The 14606-nt window shown below is 37.2% G+C and overlaps 1 pseudogene; it reads right to left on the bottom strand.

Moving 5' to 3' along the window:
• Positions 1-14089: 14089 nt before the first annotated feature.
• On the bottom strand, positions 14090-14183 carry LOC131900278 (U6 spliceosomal RNA; annotated as a pseudogene).
• Positions 14184-14606: the final 423 nt, after the last annotated feature.

The raw sequence follows: 14606 nt of genomic DNA, 5'->3' as shown, positions 1-14606 counted from the left end.
GGGGAGTGATTGCTGGTATTGGAAGAAGGGGAGGCCAGGAAGGATTGATCTATGGGATCCACAGGAAACATGTACTGGGGAGACTACAGCTGGAGTTCTGTTGCAGTGTCAGAGGTGACCCTGAGGTCTGCTTCTGGGGGAACAGAGATAGTGGAAAAGGTCCACGGGCAGCCTCTCAGCTGGTTCTTTTTCTGCCCTGTGAAAATATATAAATACAATTGGCTTTCTGCAACTTGAAAGAACTTGAGCATGTGGGCACCCTAGTCTTGAACTTCTAGCATCTAGACTGTGAAAAATTAATGTCTATTGCTTGAGCCACCCAACCTATGCTAAGCTGTCTTAGCAGTCCTAACAGACTAAGATGTTCAGCGTCTTGTTTTGTGAAACTGCATCCTTTCTCTGTACAAGATCTGGGCCACCAAAGCCAATGCTTCCATGAAATTTCCACAGCCCCTTGGAATTAGTCCTGGCTGATTAAGGACTAATTCTAATATCAATTAATCGTTCCTCATTTCATTTCTTTTCAAACATTTTCATGGTGTAGATAATGAGGAGAAATCTTCTCCTTTGAAATGGCAGGCACGAATCACCATGGTAGAGAAATGAATCTAAAATGGTTACAATTGTAAACTATTAAGTGGGCTGATATTGGCAGTTTCATTTGGAAGCTTAAGGTTTCTCAAAAGACAGATGAAAGCATTGGTTAACTAGACAGGCTTTTCAAGGGAAGAAAATAAAATTAACTATTGTATTTCCTGTCTTTGAAGTGGTGCCTGTAAAACTCATGTTTTACAGTTGAAAACTAGAAGTAGATTGTGGAATGTTAGTGTTAATAAGGGCTGTTTTGGCCATATTAATTGAGGAGTTATATAGCTTGCACAAGTTCACACAGCTCCTCAGAGATATATTTAACTGGACTGAATCCCTCAAAGATTTCAGATGTGTTCTATTTGGCCAATGCTGTTCCCTGGCCTTGGTGGTCAGTAATGTTTGGCTTTGGGTAAGTGTAAAACATCAAGAGGTCAAAAGCAGGGATAGGTTGCAGAATCTCAGCAAAGTCTTATAGGCACATTTTTTTTTCAATCTCGGCTGAAGCAAGTACTGTAGATTAGAGAAATCTGGAAATTAAACCCTCAGGGAAAGCCCTGAAGTGGCAGGCTGAGTAACTCATACTTTGGAGAGAGCAACTGTGTCCCGTTTAGTTTTTACTTTTTGAAACAGAGTGTATTACTACATAGTCCAAGCTAGTCTGGAACTTTCTGTGTAGACCAGGCTGGTCTCAAACTTGACAAGATCCTCTTGCCTTGCATTCTGAGTGCTGAAATTGTGTACCACCATCCACAGATCCAGTGGCCTTTTCATTCCCTACAAATAATACTTGCTTTTTATAGGAGCAAGTGGGAAATGGTGAGGAATTTGATTGGAAGGTTTGTGGATTTGACTCTTGTCATATTGTGTTTGAACTGCTTATTAGCCATCAATGTGGAGATGTCAGGTGGTCAATAGAAACTATAAGTGGAAGTGAACTTGAGATACAACACACATAGTATTTGAAACTGTTGGCTTGAATAAGGTTATATAGGATGAAAAGAAAGGGATTCTGGAAAACACAGAAACAAAAAAAGCCTTGACTTTAAAATGGATCCTGCCAATGTAATGGAGGGCTAAAGAAGCTGGTAAGTTATGCTTGTTTGGAAGAAAATGAATATCCAGCATTATCAACTCTAAGTTCTGAATGGATATAGATAAGATCAGATGACAAGAGATAATTGCTAGAATGATGTTGTGGTAGGAAGTATGAAAAGTAGACAAGTAGAGTAATAAAGGCCCAAACATGGAACTAAAGAATGTCACATGACATGGGAAAAAACAGTTTCCCAAAGTAAACTAAAGGTAGTAAGTTAAACATTGGATATATGGATAAGAAGTTCCTTGTTGAAGTTTGCAAGTTTGAGGACTGAATAAATGATGATAAAATTGAGATGGGAAAGACAGAAGACTTTCTAAGTGGTTTGGCTGCATTGGGAGACTTTAAAAGGCGGTGAGGGTAGCTATATAGGAACATGAAGCTTTACATGAAAGCTTTTACTTTATCTTAGTTGAATGACAAATATCCTTTTAAATTGCAGTTGTTATTAAGATAATTATCAGAAATAGTACCCAGAGACACATTGCACAACGTTCCTAGATTACCTCAATTGTAATATTCTACAATTACACAATACAGTTTGGATATTGACACTTATAGAAAACATCAATTCTGCCTAGAGTTCTACAGCACCACCTGCACTTGCCTGTGAGTATGTGTATTCATTTCTGTAGAGTTTCATCATTTTATGTGCTACTCCATTGATAAGGCACAGTGTAATTCCCATGCCTCAGGACTCTACTCTGATGCCCTGTTATAACCATGTCTGCTTTGCTATCATGTATTTTAGCTGTCTTGATGGGTTTTAAGTGCTATCTTACCGTGGTTCTTTAATTATTATTATTATCATTATTATTATTATTCTCATGATAGCTAAGTAACTTTTTTCAAATTGTTATTTGCCATCCATATAGTCTCTTTGACATAGTATTTATTGTATTTTAAATAACATACATTTATTATGGACAATGTGATTGTTATCTTTGAGCTTTAACAATTTTCTGGAATTTACTTGCTTTTCGTGTCTCTTTTAAAATGTTTTTTTATTAATTCTTTGAAATGTTGTACAAGATATTTTGGTTGTATTCACCTTCCCCAACTCCTCCCAGATCCCCTCCCACATCCATACCCATCCAACATCATGACATCCTTTTCTGATTTTTAAATCCCTCTAGTACAGTTTGAGTTCCTCAAATACTCTTGCGTGTGGTCGGCCTACCAGGGGTCACACCATTAAAGAAAACTTACTCTCCTTCTAGCAGCTAATGACATTAGATCCTCAGCTAGGGATGTGAACATGCACCCAGCTCTCCCTTCTCCATGCTGAGATTGTGTCTGGCTTGGGCCTGTGCAGTTCCTTTGCATGCTGTCACAATCCCTATGAGTTCATACGTGCAGCCCCATTGTATCTGGAAAGCACCGCTTCCTTGATTTACCTAGTTTCTGGCTCTTACAATCTTTCCATCCTCTCTTTGACAAAGATCTCTGAGTTTGAGGTAAGAGGGTTGCTAAAGATATTCCATTTAGGGCTGATTATTCTGCAGTGTCTTACTGCTTGCATTGTGGCCCATTGTGGTTCTCTGTGTTAATTACTGTTAACTGCAAGAAGGAGCTTCTCTCATGAGGCACCACGTTTCAGCACTATGCAGTAGGGGTGAAGTTTGTAGTTGAATACCAGCTTGACCTCTTCATGCTCTAGTCTCATCTGTGTTGTCCTTAGCAATAGGACCTAACTGCCCAGTTCTGTAGTACAACCGAGAGCAATGGTAATTTCCTGTAATGTTTTACCTCTTTTCGTTTTATATGGAAACCCACTATTGCAGAAGCTTCTCTAGAGGGTCAAGATTCCTAGAAAAAAAAATTGAGAGATATGTAGTTTGCAAGGATTTTTTCCAAGTCTGTAATCATTCTCTTCATATGATCTTTCACAAGAAACAAACAAAAAGACACCTTTTAAAATTCAGTATTTGAGAAATATTTTTCTGCTTTCTTCTGCTCTCCATGGTTTCAGATGAGTAATCTACTGTCATTCAAATTCATGTTCCTTTATGAGTAATGTGTGGTAGCTTTCTAGCTTCTTGAAAGATTTATTTCTTGTTTTTTTTTTCAAAATTTTAAGGATTATATGTGTCACTAATGATTTCTTTGGGTTTATCCCATTCAGAGTTAGCTTCCAGAACCCACAGGAGGTATAATTTCAATCAAAGTTCAGGAGTATGCACTTATTTCTATATACATTCTTTAAGCCCCATTTTCTTTATCCTCTATGGACTCCTATGATATGGAAGTTGGGGCTTGTATTCCTTTACTGCTTGTTCCTTTTTCTAGTTTCTGTTCAGGTTTTTGAATTTCATTCATCTTTTCTCATGTTTACTGCTGCTATTCAATATAATCTCCTGTGTACTATTAAAATTTGATTTACAATATGGTAGCTTACATTTCTATGTCTCCTATTGGGTTCTTCCTTTTAACTTCTAGTTCTTCCCTGAGAAATTGCTTTATTTCCATTTTCAAAGGGGTAAGTAAATGATGCTAAATATTTTCATAATGGGTGCTTTAAAATCTTTGTAGATAATGCTAAATTAACGCAGTGTTAACATGTCCTAAATGCCCACTACCTCATCTTAAGATTTCTTCTAGTTCTTTGTATAAGCCTGAATATTTTAAAATGTGCCCTATGTATTTTTGTTCATGTGTTCAGAGGGTAGAGTTCTATTGAAATTCTTTCTTGAGTAGGAATTTACTACACAAAGATTCAGTGTGATGGTCCTGTCCTAGTTAGTGGATTACAATGTTAACAACAGCTTATTTTCCCCTCCTAGCTTCCATCTTTTAAAACATATTTTAATTAAAATGTAACTATGTCATTTCCCCATTTTCTTTCCTCTCTATAACCCTTCCCAGATTCTCCTATCTCCTTCTCAAATTAATGACTATCTTTTATTTGGTTCTTATTGTTACATATTTGTACCTAGATGCACAAATATATACAAACAGTCTGCTGAGTCCATTTTTGTTGTTTATGTGTATATGATTTTAGGGTTGGCTACTTTGTATTGGATAACCAATTAGGGGGCTCATCCCTAAGATGGGCTAATTACTCCTTTCTCAGCACTCATTAGTTGCCTTTAATTCTTTGTCTATGGTTGGAACTCCATGATTCTTTCCACATGGCTGCCTAAATAATATCTGAAAAATCAAAACTTAGTTTTTGGGTCAGTGCTGTTTTGGTCGGCCTGGCACATGAGATATTTCAGGCTCTCCTAGTGGTATTTATGGGAGAAGGACAGACTTATGAAGGCAAATAGGAAGCAATAACTTTCTTGGGGAGGTCCTTCTCATCATTTTTACCCATTTACTCTATCATTACCTGGCAGGAAGAAGGATGTAATTTCAGGTCTTTTTGTCCCCTTTGTGTGAACAAATACTTGTTAGGTAGAGGGTAGGATCTTCTTGCTTGCTTTAACCTGGATTTCTGATGTCTCTTAAAGAAGGAGTATATGAGAACTGACCCTGAGACGAACACTGTAGATCTGCTTATTAGAGTGGATGGCCCTTGCCAGTACTATGAGAGTGCTTAGAGTTTCTAAGGGATTAAAGTCCTGGTAGAATGGGCAGAGTGCGTCCCTTGACTGCTTATTGTGAGCAAGACTCTCAACCAGTCCTCCCTCGCATTGCTGTTAGTGTCAAGATCAACTTATATTGTCAAAGGGTTTATCATATCCTGCAAGAAGAAATTAGCCTGCCAGTTGCTCTGCAAGGCATCAGGAACTTATGAGCCTGCATCACTGATTTGTTGGTAGCAAGAAGTCATAAGATACCATGCCTCTTCTCTAGCCTTTTGTAACAGCAGCTGTGAGCAGCTCTTTAGGTTGCTTCCCATGGTTGATGGTTGTATTTTGTATTCCCATGGTTTATGGTTATATTTTGTGCAGAGGAGCAAGTAGAGACGCATGTATACCTTCTTATCTGCACAAGAGGCCTGGCATATATTAATTGTACAAAAACAATGTTTTTCATTGTGATATTTTCATATATTTACATAATTTTGGTTAGTTGTACTCACTGCCCTACCCTTTCTTGCCCCCTTTCTTCTTGACTCTGGTCCTTGTTATCTTCCCAGATAACCACATTTCTATTTTCATGTGCTTTTGTTTTAACTTAGATTATTTTTTTTATTTGTGGAGTGCCTTTATTTTTAATGATACTACATATGCTTATCATCATCTAGCCAAATGTATTTCATAGATCTTTAAAAAAAAGTTTCTTTCAATAATTATCGCCAAGTTTCCCATAAAATTACAAATGGAGTGTTAAATGTAATTCAACCTAAGTTTGTCGGCCGCAAAAAGATAGATCATAGTCTGCATGATCGTTAAAATACTTCAGGTGTTGAACTCTTTGATATTAGTCAGAACTTTCCATCTTCGTACTCAATGACATGTAGTGTAGGAATAGAAAGGTGGAATAATTTCTTCTTTTTCCATTCTGGCTGAGACCTTAAAGAATTTGCTTGAATTATCCTATACATGGCTTTTTTAAAATTTAATTTTATTTTTATTTTGCCTTGAGAGGAAATACGCATCATTTGACTTTCTAAGTCTGGCTTATTTAGTTAGTCATGATGATTCCCAGTTCTACCTGTTTTCCTGAACATGTTATAATTTCAGTCTTTTATGGCAGAATGCTCTGTTGGGTGTACTTCATTTTAATTATCCATTCATATATTGACAGACAGCTAAGTTGATTCTGTGTCTTGGCTATTGTGAATACTGTGGCAATGAATGTGGACACCATTAATGTATACTAACCTTGATTACTTTGGGGATACTCTGAAGTGATATAACTGGATTTGATGGTAATTCTTGTTTTAGTTTATTTTATAGTGGCTATAATTATTTATATTTCCACCAGTATAGTTTGGGGGGGGGTCCTTTTCCCTTACGTCTTAGCCAGGATTATTGTTAATTAGTTCTTAATGGGTTTTGCCTGATTATTTCTTTTTACCTACAGATTTGGGATTTGGCTTATTCTTGATTTTATGACATCAAAATGCACTCTGTCTGATATTTATTAATCTAAATCCTCCTAGCTATGAAATTTGTTATTACAATTGCCATAGCTGTACCCCAAAGTTTCTAATAACGTGTATTTTGGTTTTTGTTGATTCTAGGAATGTTTATCTTTTCTTCCTAGTTTCTTCAATGGTGTACTGATCATTCAAAAGTGGATTTTTCATTCTCCACATGTCTGTGTAGTTGCTTTTGCTGTTTATTTCTAACTTTATTATGATTCTATAATATACAAAAAGTTATTTGATGTTTTTCTAGTTAGTAACACTTAATTAATGGCCTAAAATATCATCTATTTTTGTGGATCTTGCATTGGCTGCTAAGAAGAAAATACATTCTGCAGGTGTTGGATATAATCATCTGTATTAGTCTATTATGTCTTTTTAGTAAGATGACAACCTTGGTTGTCATTCTTTAGGTGCCGTCTGCTCTCTCTCTCTCTCTCTCTCTCTCTCTCTCTCTCTCTCTCTCTCTCTCTGTGTGTGTGTGTGTGTGTGTGTGTGTGTGTCTGTCTGTCTGTCTGTCTGTCTGTCTGTCTGTCTGTGATGGGTTCTGTCATTGGCCTGGAACTCACCATTGCAGACTAGTCTAGTTGGCCAGATGGTCACAGGCATCACATTCAGCTTTATGTTTGTTGGTTCTAAGAGTCAAATCCAAGTACTCATGTTGGCCAGAAAAGCACTTTTCAATGGAGATATCTTTCCAGTCTCAATCCTTGTACATTATTATGGGTTGTATTTATTAAGATATGCTGACCTTTTTTAATAAAATATTTCTTTCATTTTTGATTATATAAAGTTGTGTGTGTATATGTGTGTGTGTGTGTGTGTGTGTGTGTGTGTGTGTGTGTGTGTGCATGTGTGTTTCTGTGTGCAGGGACTCATAGAGGTCAGTCATTGGGTACCTCTGGAATTACAGGTGACTGTGACCCTCCTTATTCAGGTGCTGGGAACTGAATGAAATCAGGTCCTCTGAAAGAGAAATACCTGCTCTTAATTTCTTGGCCATCTTTCCAGCCCCTCAGGTGACCTTCTTTATCTCTTCTGACTAATTTTTTGTTGGAGTCTATTTTATCAGTGATGAGTACACTTACACCTGCTTACTTTGAGTTTCCATTACTTAACATATTCTTTTGCATTCAAGATGTATTCCTTTGTGACCCTTGTTTCTTTCAAAAAAGAAAAAACAGTTGGATCTTGTTTGTAGTGCATCTTGCCAGTCTGCAACATTTAATTAGACATTGGAGACTGTTTACATTTCAGATTATTGATGAGAAGAAGCTGCTGATTCTTAGACTTTTTGCCTGGCTGTCTCGAGTATTGTTCATTATCTTCTTTTCCCTTTTTCATCTTCTAACATTCCTAGTTGACTTAGCTGGACATGCTTGATTCTTTCCAAGTTTTCATTTGGTCATCTATTTATTTCATATATTCTTTCCTGACAGTTCCTGTCTGTGACTCTCTCTCTTATTTGTATGTAGGATTCCTTTAAGTATCTTCTATAATGCTGTAGTTTGTGCTCATCTAGGAGGGTCTTTATTTTTTCCCATTAACTATAAATTATAAATTCTCTATTTAGTAATCTGGCCATTCTTTACTCAGAAGCCTCAGAATATATCTTTCCTGTTCTCTTTTACTCCAGCTCTATTAGGGCAGAGGTTTCTCCTATTGTGCCATCATTTTGTTTTCAGCTATTTGCACAATCTTTTAATATAAAATTAACTATTTCAGTACTGGTCTCTGTTCACTTATTGTTATTCACTGTTGTCTTTTTTTAACCACTAATCCCTTTCTCCAGCCGCATACCTGATGTTTTATTTCAAATTAGTAGCAGGCAGTACAGTAAATTGCTGAGTGTCTACAAGCTCCAGATTTCCCTGTCTCTATCTTTTTTTAATTTAATTTAATTTTACATATCAGCCACGGATTCTCTTGTTCTTCCCCCCCTTCCCCCCAGCCCACCCCCCATTCCTATCTCCTCCAGGGTAAAGACTCCCCTGGGGATTGAGTTCAACCTGGTAGAATCAGTCCAGGCAGGTCCAGTCCCCTCCTCCCAGGCTGAGCCAAGTGTCCCTGTATAAGGCCCAGGTTCCAAACAGCCAGCTCATGCACTGAGGACAGGTCCCAAGGTCCCAGTGCCTGGATGCCTCCCAAACAGTTCAAGCTAATCAACTGTCTCACTTATCCAGAAAGCCTGATCCAGTTGGGGGCTCCTCAGCTAGTTGGATCAAGAACAGAGAGGGAGAACAAGGAATAAGAGACCATGATAAATGAAGACCACATGAGAATAGGAAGAAGCAAAGTGCTAGAGAGGTCCACAGAAATCCACAAAGATACCTCTGCAACAGACTACTGTCAATGGTCGAGAGAAAGCTGGAACTGACCTACTCTGGTGATAGGATGGCCAAACACCCTAATTGTCATGCTAGAAACCTCATCCAATGACTGAGGGAACCAGACGCAGAGATCCCTGTCTCTATCTTGATGTTTTAAATATAAAAGTGAGAAGATAGATGAGCTAGGTCTTCAATGGGGCTAAAAGAAAATAGCTCAGGACAGAGAAGTGAAAATTAGCATGGGGCAAGGAGGAGAAAAGATGCCAACTCAGAAACATTTCTAGACTTAGTAGCAGAAATTTAAAGGACTTTCTGGTCTCATATCCCTAATTATTTTGCATTTATGAAATACAGTTGTAGTACTGGATTGTAGACCCTGGAGTTTTATATCCAAAGATATGAACCCCAGTTGTATTATTTGCCAGTAGGGAGAACCTTGACAAATTCTGTTCTCTATGTACATATAGTTTCAGAATAGCTCCATGGTGATTAATTAAAATTATTTAATATTTGAGAATTGCCTAGAGTATTAATAATTATCTGTTGTGTACATAAAATGCCTCATAAGAGTCTTCTTCTTGTAATTTATTTTGTATTTAAAAATGTTTCTTTTTAAAAAATATATATTTAAAATTTTATATTTAAATATTTTGATCTTATTCTTTCCCCTCTCCCAGTTCCTCCCAGACCCTTCCAACTTCCTGACCTCCTCCCATTGTCTTGTTCTCTCTCAAACAAACAAAAAAATCAAAACAGACAAACAACAAAAAACAATAAGACAAAAAAAATCCACCAAAACAGAACAAAAACCCAAAGAACAGGGTCCACTTGTCTTGGCTAGCTACTTTCATTACGTTAGATGAAAATAAACTTTTCACACTGCTCAGCAAACTTCATGGTGTATAGCATACAGTAAATGTTACTATAATTTCATGATTATTCCTTTCATCCTCAGGATATTTGTTAAATTCAGCTTATTTTTGATATACATGGTTTAAGGTGAAGGTTGGCATAGGCACACAGGACCAGTGTTGTTAGGCATGGTTAGTGTGAGCTATCTGGGTATGAGGATCTCAAAAATGCAATTGAAACATCTTTGGGAAGAATAAGGTGATGTGTTCAAGATCTCCTAACCTGCACCAGCCTAATATACATGCTACTGGAGCTCTGCTTGCCTGCAGTGTTCTGGGCAGGTTTCTACTTTTTGTAACTTTAAGGTTGAGTGTTGTTCATTATAGGGGCCACTGTAGTAGAGAAATATTCTAATTCACTGACAGTGAAGCATACATACATTCATGCTCTAATATATACTTGTACCCAAAGTAACATTTGTTAACCTGGAAGAAAATCAGATGTTTCCAAGTGGCTGATATATGTTAACATGATCACTCAGCAACGTGAATTCTCAAATAGAAATCATGGTTCTAGTTTTTCAGCAGCTGTTAGAGCATAGATAGATGCTTTTATCATGATGAGGAAACAAATGCAAAGAATTAGGAGTGCCATCTTGTGGAATGATCTGTCATTGCCATTCAGGAGTCAAAATCAAAATAAAACACTAGTAGAAACTAGATGTTTTCTGTGCATCATTAAGACCTGATCTGGAAGGAATTCTTGATACTCTCGTTGAATTAATGAATTAGAGATTGGATACTATTCAGGTACAAAATTTAGTTGAGGTGAATATCACCTTCATAGTATATCTGATTCATTGCTCATTGTTAATTTGGAAAATAAATAAAATATTGAAGATGTTCAAGATTGCCTAGTTCCTTCTTGTTTGAGACTTGTCAGCTGTATTGAGTATACAATACTCAATATAGTTCCTATAATGATTAATTTACTAAAATGCAACAAATCATTTAAAGATCATAAAGAATATAGGCAGCTCCAGAACTAGTGGGAGTTGTCTATTTTCTATTAAATTGGATTAAATAAAATTGCTTATCACTTTAAATTAAAACAATATATGTGTGTGTGTTTCATATCACTTAACTTAAAAATATGACTCCAGAGCCAAACATGATGACTGCCTTTTAGCCCTAGCACTCAGGAAGTAGAAGTGGAATGACCATGAGTTGAAATGAACTGGAGATCCACAGCAACTTCATGGCAAACTGGAGCTACATAGTGAGACCCAGTGTCAAAAAGTAAATGGAGAAAGTGTGGCTCGGTCATAGAGTGCTTGGTTAGGAAATCCAAAGCCCCAGTTTGATCCCGAGTATCACAAGAACAATTCTGCTGATTCCTTGTGGAGCTGATGAGACAAATAAGAAAGGGTCCCTGACTTCAAGCATTTCAATATTTATTTTCTTGCCTTTCAGCTTAAATGTGGACACTCAGCATGTATTCTGTGCTGCACAATGCTGTTGAGTTCTTAGAGTATGCCACATTTTGTGGAGGTGCTTGTGGGAGCTCTAGAAAGGCATTAAGAATTTGGTTTGATGGGTAACAGCAGGTAGTCTGGCACTCAACTGTTTTGTCCTGTTTTGTCTGAGTGTGAATTTTGTCACTTGCCAGCTGCATGACTTTGGACAGAGAGCTCTGACTTTCTATGCCCATTTATCCCATCTATAAATTGGAATTATGTACTGCTGACATTACATGAAGATTACATGTGGTAATATGTACAGAAGAGTTAGAATAGCTCCTCATACATAGTCAACACTGGAAGTTTTGCATCTTCATTAGCATTATCATCATCTATCATCATCATCTCTGTCACTACAAAGGAAGGATTTGACTTGGCTTTGTAGTGTAAATGAAATTGCATGCTTTATTCTGTCTTTTCAACACTTTGACCAACTTACTAAGTTTTTGCTTTTCTCAGTTATTGTGTGTAATATATAGGAACACCCTTACCTACTTCTCCCCACTAGATTCTCTCCTCTTGAAAGTTGGGACCAGAGGCAGGTATTTGAGAAAAGTCATGGGGAAATGAAATGACAGAAGATACTGAGATTGATGTCTCTGGGATGTAAAGGGCTTGCATGTCAGCTGTGTGTAAGAGTAAGGCCATGGATAATCCCAATCTGTAAATGTTCATGCTTGTTTAAAGCCAAAGAAACCCAGAATAAGGTATAGAAAGTATGGTCACCAACACAAAATTGCTGGCATGGAATACTTTCAGTGTGCTGTGTAGGTATTTGGTCATTGCTAAGTGCTATGTGTCCTCAAGCTCTGATATCACTCCTCTGTGACATCTATTTTCCAATAAATTGCTTAATCGGATTTAATTGTTGTGCTATTTCCAAGTCTTTAGAGCAAAAGACTGAGACCATAAAAGTTAACTGCTCTCAAGTAAGTGCAGTTAAAATTCATTTTGGTCGTAATGCCTGAGTCTCCTAACAGTCTGTTCTACCAAGGCTTTGTGAAATGTGGTTAATATTCATCATCTGAGTCTTGAGATCCAACTTCAGTGTTTCAGAGATCTTGGGCTGCAGGACTCTTATTAGTGGTATTCAGTGTTTTAGAATATGTGCTTCACTAAACTGTAGGAAATATACTAGTTTTACCCACAGTCAAGACCACATTTGTTTTCCTGGCTTTTAGGGATCAAGTGAGAGCAGGGTTTCTCTGCAAGGCCTGCATGTGGACAAATGGGAAGAGCAGTACTGTACATCAAGACAGATGTCAGGCACACTACACACTGGAGAATAGGCTATATGGATGAACATAGTTATTTCATGGCTCTATGTAATATGACTTGTGTCACAGTGTCTGGATTCTTCTTTTCATTTATGTGATAATTGTTATTTACCTGTTTAGTGCCTCAACTGATCTCTTTCAGTATTTTTGAAAAAAATTGTTTGTTTGTTTGTTTTACTGAAATATTCACAAGTCATAAGCTTGAAATTAAAACAGCATAGCAGTTATCTGCGGTGGTAATGTGGAAATACTATTATTCTCTGCTCCTGTGATTGGGGCCCATTATAGATACTTTTACATTTAGTTCTGCCAGAAAGCCTCCAAGAATGATGTGTTTCTAGATTCACCCAGGAACTTATAATTGGAGTGGTCACACCAGCTTAACATAAGATATATGTGAAGCTGGAGTAGTTTATGCATTCCAAAGTATTTCAAAGTAATGATCCATTAAATAGGTCAAAGAGATTACATATAGCTTGACTAAAATCAATTTGTGTGAGACATCAAGTTTCTGACTCACAATGTGGTAATTGAGATCTGCTTTTGAACAAAAACTCTGCTCTCATTTATAACTCAACTTATTTATAACTAAACTTGCAAAGTTTGCCCAATGTCATTTTAAAGAATTCTTATACTATTATATTATTATTGTGTGTGCACATGTGCATAATATGTAAGCATCAATAGTCACGTGTGTCAGAGCGTACATGTGGAGGCCAAAGGACAGCTATAGAGTCATTTCTTCCCTTCCAGGTTACATGGAATCTTGGGGTTTAACCCAGGATGTTAGAATTGAGTGGGTGAGTCATCTTGCTAGGCCTCAATGTTAGTTTTTAAAGAATACTTAGTAGTGGCATGGTTGGTAAATGCCTGAGCCTTTACTAGGGAAGCTGATGCAGGAGGATTCCAAGTTTGATATCAGAATATGCCATAAAATAAGGGGGAAAGAAGAAAACAGAAAGAAAGGAAATGAAGGTAAAGGAAAAATGGAAAAAACCGGTATGGCAAAGGGGAAAAGAAGAGTATAAAAGGGAAAAGAGGGAAAGAGAAAAAAGAAGAAAAATGAAGACAAGCATGATGCTGAGGGATGATATGCAAAGTAAGGAATGAAGGTTGACAGCATCCAAATTCTGTTTGCCTAAAACAATAGCTGGAGCTGGGGTTGGCAAAATTTGAGGACACAAATTCAGCCTTGAAAGTGAAGTTCAAAGTCTGAATTGTCTTTTGTAACAGAAGCTTTTTCTTCTTTTGTACCTGAAATAAAGAAGCTCCTGTTAGGTAAATTGCTCCAGATGTAAAAATAACAATAGACATGCTCATATTATCAATATTCATGTCTACAATATTTATTCTTTTTGTGTTATATCAATTCTTGCTTTTATAAAAAAAAGTATAGAATGCATCAGGAATTTACACTGGAGCAATGCTAATCTTCTCTGTATGATTCCATTTTTAGTATACAGGCTGCCAAAGCAAGCACCAATTCTTGCTTTTATAAAACCCTCATGCACTGGTAGTTATATCTTCCTCAAGGTAGTATTTGAAATGCTTCATTTTAAAGGATGCATAAAATGTCTACACTGTCTGGAAGCATGCAGAGAGAAACATAACCAGTCAGCAGCAAAACCAAAAGCATTCTCTCCTTTTCACATTAACAATTAAGTGCATGTGTTAGCACAGCCTCCACAGAATCGCAATGCAACCTTGATGTTCTAATACAAATCTTTCCAGAGTTATATTCATCCCCTCTTTTGGGGGAAAGGGGCTGCTTTCTGGAGACTGGGGAGATGGCTCAGCAGTTAAAAGCACTCGCTACTCTTGCAGAGGACCCAAGTTTTGGTCCCAGCCCCCAAGTGGTGGTTCACAACCATCTGTAGCTCTAGCTCCAGGAGATCTGACCTCT

Source organism: Peromyscus eremicus, chromosome X (assembly GCF_949786415.1).
Source record: "Peromyscus eremicus chromosome X, PerEre_H2_v1, whole genome shotgun sequence".
Lineage (NCBI taxonomy): Eukaryota > Metazoa > Chordata > Mammalia > Rodentia > Cricetidae > Peromyscus > Peromyscus eremicus.
The sequence above is the reverse complement of the archived record's forward strand: the minus strand, read 5'-3'. Positions and strand labels throughout refer to the sequence as shown.